The sequence below is a fragment of the Setaria italica genome, chromosome I, assembly GCF_000263155.2.
Source record: "Setaria italica strain Yugu1 chromosome I, Setaria_italica_v2.0, whole genome shotgun sequence".
NCBI classification, from domain to species: domain Eukaryota; kingdom Viridiplantae; phylum Streptophyta; class Magnoliopsida; order Poales; family Poaceae; genus Setaria; species Setaria italica.
This window is the reverse complement of record NC_028450.1, coordinates 20,052,699-20,063,562: the sequence shown is the minus strand read 5'-3', so window position 1 is coordinate 20,063,562 and position 10,864 is coordinate 20,052,699.

The window sequence follows — 10,864 nt, the reverse complement described above, 5'->3', positions numbered from 1 at the left end:
GGGGTGGACCATTCTGGACGCTGTGCAGGTGGGTTGGGCGTTGGTAGTGGGGCTTTCCTCTTCCTTTCGGCTGCCAGAGCCTTCATGCAGTCCTCTTGGGAGATGGCCAGGTTGACCAACTCATTGTACGTATCCACCCTTGTCGGGTTTAACCTTTCTCTAAGCTCCAAGCTCAGCCCTCTATGGAACCTGTCCTTCTTCTTCTTGTCGGTGTCCGCGTGATATCCGGCATAATGACACAGGTTGTTGAAGGCCTGAGTGTAGTGTTACTGTTGGAGGTATGCCCTAGAGGCAATCATAGAGATGATGATATTCCATTTGTATCCATGATTTGTATGTTGTGTTCATTGAATATCCATTGAAGGCTACTTGAATTGATTTGCAATTATGTGAATTGTATGTGAAACTCTTTACTTGTATGGTTATTCTAAAGTTGTCCCTAGTCGGAGTTCATGTGAGGACACACATGAATATTAGACTAGCACATGTATTAGTTGATGACTATGTTTCACAAGTCATGGACATGGAGATGTTGAACTAATAATGTTGACACATGTGGAGACATGTGCTAGGACTGACCCAACACGAGAAGTAGTTCTCTCTTTAAACAACATATACGCTTTGTCCTTAGACCTGAGACTGTCGCATGTATTCTAGATGTGGATCGACCTACTTAGGGGCTATCAAACGCTACGCCGTAACAGGGTAGTTATAAAAGTAGCTTTCGGGTTTGTCAAGAAGCATGCTATGAGACATGGTCAGTCAAGATGGGATTTGCCCCTCTCTGATTGAGAGTGATATCTCTGGGCCCCTCGAGTGATCGGATCCGAATATGCATGGCCATGCTACGTACGGTTAAGAGTTAACCTACAAAGGGATTCCGAATCACAGGATCGAGAAAGAGCGGTCGGCTTGAAGCTAGACCAAATATCGTGAGGCAAAGGGAATAGCATGTATATTATGTTGTGATGGTTCATCTGATATGATCTTCGTGTGCGTATAGGAGTTGGCACGTCTTGCTAGAGGCCGCTACCGACTACTGGGCCGAGTAGGAGTACTCGGGCCATGTCTATACGTATCCGAACCCATAGGGTCACACACTTAAGGGGCTGGAAGCCCAATTTGGATCTGATCCGAGTTGGATTAGGTTTAGGAGTACTAATGGGCCTCGGATCCAGAGGCCCATCAGGAACCTCTATAAATAGAGGGGTGGGGGCGCCCTAGGGTTTACACCTTTTGGCGAAACACACTTGCCGCGCCTCCCACGCCCTCGCCTGTTGCAACTCACGGATCTAGCAATCCGGCTTGCGACGTTTCCTCTCTGCACGTGTGGATACCTTGGAGGTCTTGCGCCTGCAGCACTTGGACGAGCCATCGACGAGCCGCCGACGAGCCACGACGAGCCGACGACGAGCCGCGGCACCGGAGGCGATCTTGCTGCACGTGGACGAGCTGCTGAGGAGCTGCTGGATGTGATCGACTACGTACGACTACGTGATCGTCTTCACTGCACCGACGCATATCTACATCTTCCGCACCAGTAGTGCATCGAGTGTAATCCCGTGATCCTTATATGGCAGTTCTTCCTGGTTATACACGGTAGAAATTTTTGTTTTGCGCTAGTGTAGCCTACCTCGTATCCCAACAGTGGTATCAGAGCCGTAGCTGCTTAGTTTTGGATTCGGGATGTGTGCATATGGAGATATGCGAGTTCTCTGTTTGATCTATGTCCTGATTTCGTGCCCTTGCTGCAATGGTAGTGTAACGACATACTCCTACCGGTCGGTTTCCGCCATCGGAGTTAAGTGATACACGTAAATCCAGTTGCAGTGAGGGAAGATCAATATGATTGGTCGAATCGAGATCTAGGGTCATACGCCAGGCGCATTAGATGTGCAATAGTAGATGGGATCTACTGCCGGGGTCGGGATTTTGCCGTATGCGTATGCTTCGGTAAATCAGCCGTAACTTTTCGGTACGATCTCGGATCGGGGCGATTTTTATATGAAAATTGATCTACAGAAAAAGTTACACATGAAATTCAACCGCTTTGCCATTTTCGGCGAAATTAGATTTCCCAAATTCGGCTTGGAAGATGGAGTTTCGCGCCTCCGAAGTTTGGAACGTTAGGACGCCTAACTCTATTTTGCAGGATGTATGTATGTATCTTGTGATCAGTATGGCCCCCTTGTGTATGTGATGCATGTGTGTAACTCATTCGTGACCTGCGTGTCACGTGTACGGCAACACGGCAGGAGCCATATGTGTTGTCACTTTATTGTATTTAATGGTCTGCGTACCAATCTGTGATGATCCAAGCAACTATGTAATCTTCATTACTAGATTCTTTACTAGCTATTAGGCGTAATAGCATGCTCTAGTTCTTGGAGGACTCATCACCAGGAGGCTGGCGCACATGGAACATGGAGATGGAGATCACCATGGTGAACAGGTTCTATGGAGATGGAGATCACCATATGAAAACGGGCCATACTGTGTCACAACTGTGTGAATGCTATTTTGTTTATGTTTTACTTTCTGCATGCTGTGATGTTAGAAGTAGAACGATCCCTCGCAAATTTTAAGTTAGTATGCCCTCCCAACTAAAACTTGCACCGTCCCATGTCTTGTACAATTAGTGGTGGGTCTATGAAATTAGGGTGCCATTGGTTTTCCTTGACTAGACGGGTTTGTGTCGGACACTTACACGCATAAGGGTTGGTTTGCTTAACAAGGTTATCTTAACGGTTAAGGACCTTGGGGTATAAAGGTTGGGCGCCGAGACATAGAGATGTCACCCAACAACAGGAGTCATATGTGATATGATTAGCAAAAGTTGCTTACCGATCTACCTCGTTTGCTAGCGGTGATGCTAAAGCTCACTAGTAGACTTGTTAGTTGTGGATCCTGAATCACTAAGTTTCAATAGAGGGATATTGATTTTAGTGGGAGTAGATTCTGTTAAAATAGTTTAATGTAATTTGCTCTATCATGGATACGTTTGTCTTAGTGTATTTTGCATTACTTTTGTTGTAGATTAAATGGCACCTAGCAACACCACCGCATCGTTTGCTTTGCGTTCGGTCCTTGAGAAGGACAAATTGAATGGAACAAACTACTCGGATTGGATCCGTAACCTGAGAATTGTTCTCAGGGCTGAGAAAAAGGAAGATGTTCTAGACACCCCACTACCACCAGTACCTGCTGATGATGCATTTGCTGCCGTTAAGGCTGCTTACAAGAAGGCATTTGATGCTAATCTTGAGGTAAGCTGCCTTATGCTTGCTTGCATGGAACCCGAGCTGCAGATGCAGTTCGAAACAAATCATGAGGCACACGATATGATCGTGGCGCTCAAGGACATGTTCCAGACACAGGCTAGGACCGAAAGGTTCAATGTGTCCAAAGCCTTTCTGGAGTGCAAGTTAGCAGAAGGCGCAGCAGTAGGACCACATGTAATCAAGATGGTTGGTTACACTCAGCGATTGGAGAAGCTGGGCTTCCCAATGGGCAAAGAGTTGGCCACTGACTTCATTCTTTCATCTCTTCCGCCTAGCTATGGGAACTTCATCTCGAACTACCATATGCATGGGACGGAGAAGGGTCTGAATGAACTGTGTGGTATGCTCAAGACAGCAGAGGTAGACATTAAGAAAAGCGCTAGTACCAGCCATGTGATGGTTTTACAGAACAAGCCTACCTTCAAGAAGAAGGGCAATTCTTGGAAGAAGAAGGGTAAGGCTGGAGTGTCCAAGCCAAACCCAGCGCCCAAGGCTAAAGCTGGACCTGCTCCAGATAAAGAGTGCTTTTACTATCATGAACTTGGTCACTGGAAGAGAAACTGCAAGCAGTACCTAGCTTCGTTGAAGAATGGCAGAAGTAAGAGTACTTCTACCTCAGGTACGCTTGTTGTTAATGTTATAGACAACATATTTCTCGCTGATACAATTATTAATTCTTGGGTATTTGATACCGGATCGGTTGCTCATATTTGCAATTCGATGCAGGGAATGATAAGAAGTAGAAGCGTGGAAAGAGGAGAAGTTGATTTCCGCGTGGGCAATAATGCAAGAGTTGCTGCGTTGACCGTCGGGACGATGCAACTCCACCTCCCGTCAGGATTTATTATGGAGTTGAATAATTGTTATTTTGTTCCTAGTTTAAGTCGAAACATTTTGTCTCCTTCATGTTTGATGAAGGATGGTTATTCATTTGCGAGTGAAAACAATGGTTGTGTGATCTCTAAGAATAATATGTTTATGGCTTTTGCACCCATTGTGAATGGATTATTTGTTTTAAATCTTGATGGTTCACCTGTCTGTAATGTAAGTGCTAAAAGGCCTCGGCCTAATGATTTGAGTCCTACCTACTTGTGGCATTGTTGTTTGGGTCATATAAGTGAAAAGCGCATGAAGAATCGTTCGGCTCCATTCTGATGGACTTCTAACTTCGTTTGATTTTGAATCATACGAGACATGCGAGGCTTGCTTGCTAGGCAAGATGACCAAGACACCTTTCACAGGATTTCCTGAGAGAGCAGTAGACTTGTTGGAACTCGTACATAGTGATGTATGCGGACCAATGAGCACGACGGCTAGAGGAGGATTCCAATACTTCATAACTTTCACTGATGATTTTAGTAGATATGGCTATGTCTACTTGATGAGGCACAAGTCTGAAACCTTTGAAAAGTTCAAGGAATTTCAGAATGAAGTTGAAAATCAGCGTGGCAAGAAAATTAAGGCCTTACGATCTGATCGTGGAGGCGAGTATTTGAGCCACGAGTTTAGCAATCATCTAAAGAGTTGCGGAATTGTTCCACAACTTACGCCGCCTGGAACACCTCAGAGAAACGGTGTGTCCGAGCGACGTAATCGAACTTTGTTAGACATGGTTCGATCAATGATGAGCTAGTCGGACCTACCATTGTCATTTTGGGGATACACTCTAGAAACAGCAGCTTTCACACTAAATAGGGTACCATCTAAATCCGTAGTTAAGACACCATATGAGATATGGACTGGAAAGGTTCCTAGTTTGTCTTTTCTAAAGATTTGGGGATGTGAAGTGTTTGTCAAGCGACTTCAGTCGGACAAGATCACACCCAAGTCGGATAAGTGCATTTTTGTGGGATATCCAAAGGAAACTTTGGGATATTATTTCTACAACCGATCATAAGGCAAAGTGTTTGTCGCTCGGAACGGGGTTTTCCTAGAGAAAGAGTTTCTCAAAGGAGAAAAGAGTGGAAAGACAGTGCATCTTGAAGAAGTTCAAGATGAGCCAATCAGGCAAGAATCAATGAGTGATGCTAACGTAGCAGAACAAGTTGAGATACCCATGGCAAGAGAAGCACCGCCACAACCACGAAAGTCAGCAAGGCTCCGCAAAATGCGAGAAATATTATTGTTGGACAATGATGAGCCTGCGACATATGCAGAAGCAATGATGGACCCAGACTCCGAAAAATGGCAGAGTGCCATGCAATCCGAAATAGAGTCCATGGGAGACAATCAAGTTTGGAACTTGGTTGACCCGCCTGATGGTGTTAAAGCCATAGAGTGCAAGTGGATCTATAAGAAGAAAAAGGACATGGATGGAAATGTTCACATCTATAAAGCACGACTTGTCGCAAAAGGTTTTCGACAAGTTCAAGGAGTTGACTACGATGAGACCTTCTCGCCCGTAGTGATGCTTAAGTCCATTCGGATTATTCTAGCTATAGCTGCATATTTCGATTATGAGATATGGCAGATGGATGTCAAGACAGCTTTCCTGAATGGAAACCTAGCTGAGGACGTGTATATGATACAGCCCGAGGGTTTTGTCGATCCGAAAAATGCTGGAAAGGTATGCAAGCTTCAGAGATCCATTTAAGGATTGAAGCAAACATCTAGGAGTTGGAACATTCGTTTTGATGAAGTGGTCAAAGGGTTTGACTTCACCAAGAACGAAGAAGAGTCTTGTGTTTACAAGAAGGTTAGTGGGAGCTCTGTAGTATTTCTAATCTTATATGTGGATGACATATTACTGATTGGAAATAACATTCCTATGCTTGAGTCCGTAAAGACTTCACTGAAAAATAGTTTTTCGATGAAGGACTTAGGGGAAGCGGCATATATTCTGGGCATTAAGATCTATAGAGATAGATCGAGAAGGCTTATAGGTTTAAGCCAAGATACTTACATTGACAAAGTGTTGAAGCGGTTCAGCATGGAAGAGGCAAAGAAAGAGTTCTTACCTATGTCACATGGCATACATCTCAGCAAGACTCAGTGTCCTTCGACTGCTGATGAGCGGGATCGCATGAGTAGAGTGCCATATGCCTCGGCTATTGGATCTATCATGTATGCAATGATAAGTACTCGCCCAGATGTTTCATATGCGCTAAGTATGACAAGCAGACACCAATCTGATCCAGGTGAGAGTCACTGGACAGCGGTGAAAAACATTCTTAAGTACTTGAGAAGGACTAAAGATATGTTCCTCGTCTATGGAGGTCAGGAGGAGCTCGTTGTAACAGGTTACACCGATGCTAGTTTCCAAACCGACAGAGATGATTCAAAGTCACAATCAGGATTTGTGTTCACGCTGAATGGTGGTGTTGTTAGTTGGAAGAGTTCCAAGCAGGAGACGGTGGCCGATTCTACGACAGAAGCCGAGTACATCGCGGCTTCGGAAGCCGCGAAGGAAGGTGTTTGGATAAGGAATTTCCTCATTGAGCTTGGTGTGTTCCCGAATGCGTCCAGCCCATTGAATCTCTACTGTGATAACAATAGGGCAATTGCGCAAGCAAAGGAGCCAAGGAACCACCAGAAGAACAAACACGTAATGCGGCGATTTCATCTCATTCGAGACTTCGTTAACCGGGGTGAGATCAAGATATGCAAAATACACATGGATCTGAACATTTCTGATCCGTTGACAAAACCACTCCCGCAGGCTAAGCATGATGCGCATGTAAGAGCTATGGGTATTAGGTACCTTCTAGATTGACTCTAGTGCAAGTGGGAGACTGTTGGAGGTATGCCCTAGAGGCAATCATAGAGATGATGATATTCCATTTGTATCCATGATTTGTATGTTGTGTTCATTGAATATCCATTGAAGGCTACTTGAATTGATTTGCAATTATGTGAATTGTATGTGAAACTCTTTACTTGTATGGTTATTCTAAAGTTGTCCCTAGTCGGAGTTCATGTGAGGACACACATGAATATTAGACTAGCACATGTATTAGTTGATGACTATGTTTCACAAGTCATGGACATGGAGATGTTGAACTAATAATGTGGACACATGTGGAGACATGTGCTAGGACTGACCCAACATGAGAAGTAGTTCTCTCTTTAAACAACATATACGCTTTGTCCTTAGACCTGAGACTGTCGCATGTATTCTAGATGTGGATCGACCTACTTAGGGGCTATCAAACGCTACGCCGTAACAGGGTAGTTATAAAGGTAGCTTTCGGGTTTGTCAAGAAGCATGCTATGAGACATGGTCAGTCAAGATGGGATTTGCCCCTCTCTGATTGAGAGTGATATCTCTGGGCCCCTCGAGTGATCGGATCCGAAAATGCATGGCCATGCTACGTACGGTTTAGAGTTAACCTACAAAGGGATTCCGAATCACAGGATCGAGAAAGAGCGGTCGGCTTGAAGCTAGACCAAATATCGTGAGGCAAAGGGAATAGCATGTATATTATGTTGTGATGGTTCATCTGATATGATCTTCGTGTGCGTATAGGAGTTGGCACGTCTTGCTAGAGGCCGCTACCGACTACTGGGCCGAGTAGGAGTACTCGGGCCATGTCTATACGTATCCGAACCCATAGGGTCACACACTTAAGGGGCTGGAAGCCCAATTCGGATCTGATCCGAGTTGGATTAGGTTTAGGAGTACTAATGGGCCTCGGATCCAGAGGCCCATCAGGAACCTCTATAAATAGAGGGGTGGGGGCGCCCTAGGGTTTACACCTTTTGGCGAAACACACTTGCCGCGCCTCCCACGCCCTCGCCTGTTGCAACTCGCGGATCTAGCAATCCGGCTTGCGACGCTTCCTCCCTGCACGTGTGGATACCTTGGAGGTGTTGCGCCTGCAGCACATGGACGAGCCATCGACGAGCCGCCGACGAGCCACGACGAGCCGACGACGAGCCGCGGCACCGGAGGCGATCTTGCTGCACGTGGACGAGTTGCTGAGGAGCTGCTGGACGTGATCGACTACGTACGACTACGTGATCATCTTCACCGCACCGACGCATATCTACATCTTCCGCACCAGTAGTGCGTCGAGTGGTAATCCCGTGATCCTTATACGGCAGTTCTTCCTGGTTATACGCGGTAGAAATTTTTGTTTTGCGCTAGTGTAGCCTACCTCGTATCCCAACAGTTACACATCTCGGTTTCCTTGGTGAAGAGCCAGGAATTCATTGAGCTTGCGCTCCAAGAGACCGTCCGGAATGTGGTGCGCTCTGAACGCATTCTTGAACTCATTCCAGCTGATGACATGGTTGGCCGGTAACATGGCGTGGTAGTGATCCCACCATAGCCGAGCGGAACCACGTAACTGCTGGGCTGCAAACCTGGCCTTGTTGTGATCGGGGCACTGGGCGGTGAGAAGCTCGAACATGGATTCGATGGTGCGAACCCAGGCGTCTGCATCGAGCAGGTCTTGGGTCTTCTGGAACAATGGGGGCTGCGTCCCCAGAAAGTCTTCATACCGAGCAACATGAGGTTGCTGCTGAGCCCTTCCACCATGGGGCTGCTGTTGTTGTTGCCCTTGTACCAGATGTCTCAGCAGCTCGGTCTAAGCCGCTAGGATTGCCTCTAGTGGAGACGGGGGTGGGGGTGGGGGTGGGGGGAGATCTTGTCTTTGCTCGCTGCTGCCGGGCACAGAACCAGATCTAGTGCGATGCGCCATCTGCAAGAGTTAACGTTCCATTAAATTCATAATCTTAGAAGTACTCCAACAGATGGGAACGCATAAGTTAAATTCTCCGATGCAACTCTTGCTGATAATGCAACACACGTCCTCACAAGGGAGATACACTCTTCTCATGTCATGTTAGTTAGCATCTATCTTAGCTTTGTACTCGACTTCGGGCGATCCATACCCAGACTCCTAGAATTCCCTTACATCCGAACTTAAGCCACGGAGTCGGGCTAGGCGATCATCCCGACAAAAGGGGTCGGCAACGATCCACACCAAAAAGGAGTCGGGCGAGGCGGAGAACTACCTCGAAGGGTCGGGCGCATCCGATCTCGCGAACCGGGGTCGGCCAAACTTGAACAGACCCACAGAAAACAACGTGTGTGGTCACAACACAACTCACTTTGTCTAACATTTCAACATTCTGTAAAGAGTCAAAGGTCAGACTCAGGTTTGAATTGCATTGGGATCATTTTACAGAGGTGTTCTAAACACAAGGAGTACTCGACTCAAGGCTAACCTATTACAGGACTTTCCAAAATTTAGGCTGCCGAGGAGTACAACAAAAGAATGGGTTTCCTGCAACTTTCCATCTACAAAGGAACACTATGGGTAGGAGAAGGGGCGTCGTCCTCTTCAATGTCCATGCTGGACGCTTCCTCAACCTCCTCAGGGTCCTCTTGAGCTTCCAGTTGCATCTGGAGGGCGTGCATATCATCGAGCTCGGCGTGATGCTCGTCCAGATGAGCATTGGCAACCGCCAGCTCCATTTCCACTTCCATCTTCTCCTCTGATAGTTCGATCATGCCGTCCACCAAGTCAGCTACTTCTCCCTCGAGCTCAGAGATTCTGTCCTGCATGTCATGGATCTGAACGCCTCGTTGGATGAGCTGATATGTTTGGCCTACCAGGTCTCTTTTGGTGGCCTGGAGGTGTCCTTGGGCATCCATGGCGGTCCAAGCAAGGATAGTCATGGCTCGTCCTTGGAGCTCAATCAGCCGATAGAGGGCTGACATAAACCGGATCTTGGTGGAGATGGTGACCATAGAGTAGGTGGTGGCCAGCACCTCGATATTGTTGACGCGGTCAAGCCACTCCGGGTCCAACCGGTTCCTGGCAGGGAATAGGCCGATGGGGTCTAGGGTGACCTCCAGTGGGTGCAGCTGACAGAATTGAGTAAGGAGCTGAAGAGCAACTGACTCCCAGGTGTCTTCCGGGGCAAGACCGTATGCTGATATCCCAAACGAGGGCTAGTCGGGCCGCACGGGAGGGGGTGGTACTACTGCCTGTACGTTGCACGTTTGGACGCCTCGCTCCAGGTCGTCCCGCATACAACGGTGGGGACTGGTACCCGAACCATTTCAAGGTATCCCACAAGATCGCGGGAAAGCCCTCGAAGTGTAGACACGTCGAATGGAAGGTGCCATCCGCTCCATACAGGACATGTCCGGGGGTGGCCATCTGGAACCAAGAACCAAAACCACGTGAGATGAACTCTAAAGGTCAGGGGTCGGACAAAAAGCATCCGGTTTTAACCGAGAACAAGCTAGAAGAAACTAGAAATCCTTAGAACCGAAGAAGAGCTTCTTCGAGCAAGGTTGCTTCTGAGGAAGGTGACTTTACAGATTTTTAGCTTATGTCGCATGCACGGCCTACCTCATTCTTAGCCAAAACAACTGCCAAAGCTTGGTCTTATGCAGTTAGTGCCGGTGGCAAGGCAACCAGTACGTCTCTCCCTATAATAACTAGTCGGTTCTAGCAATGTTTCCTAAGCGAACGCGGTTAGGGTACCTGCAAAAAAACACAACCACACGAACCTTTCGTGCCAGCACCCACGAAAGCGTCCCCAAACATTACCGATCACTATAGGAACGGCACCCATGCGTTCAAGGCTGCATGGATAGCACTCAACCGTGGAAATAGGTTCCCTTT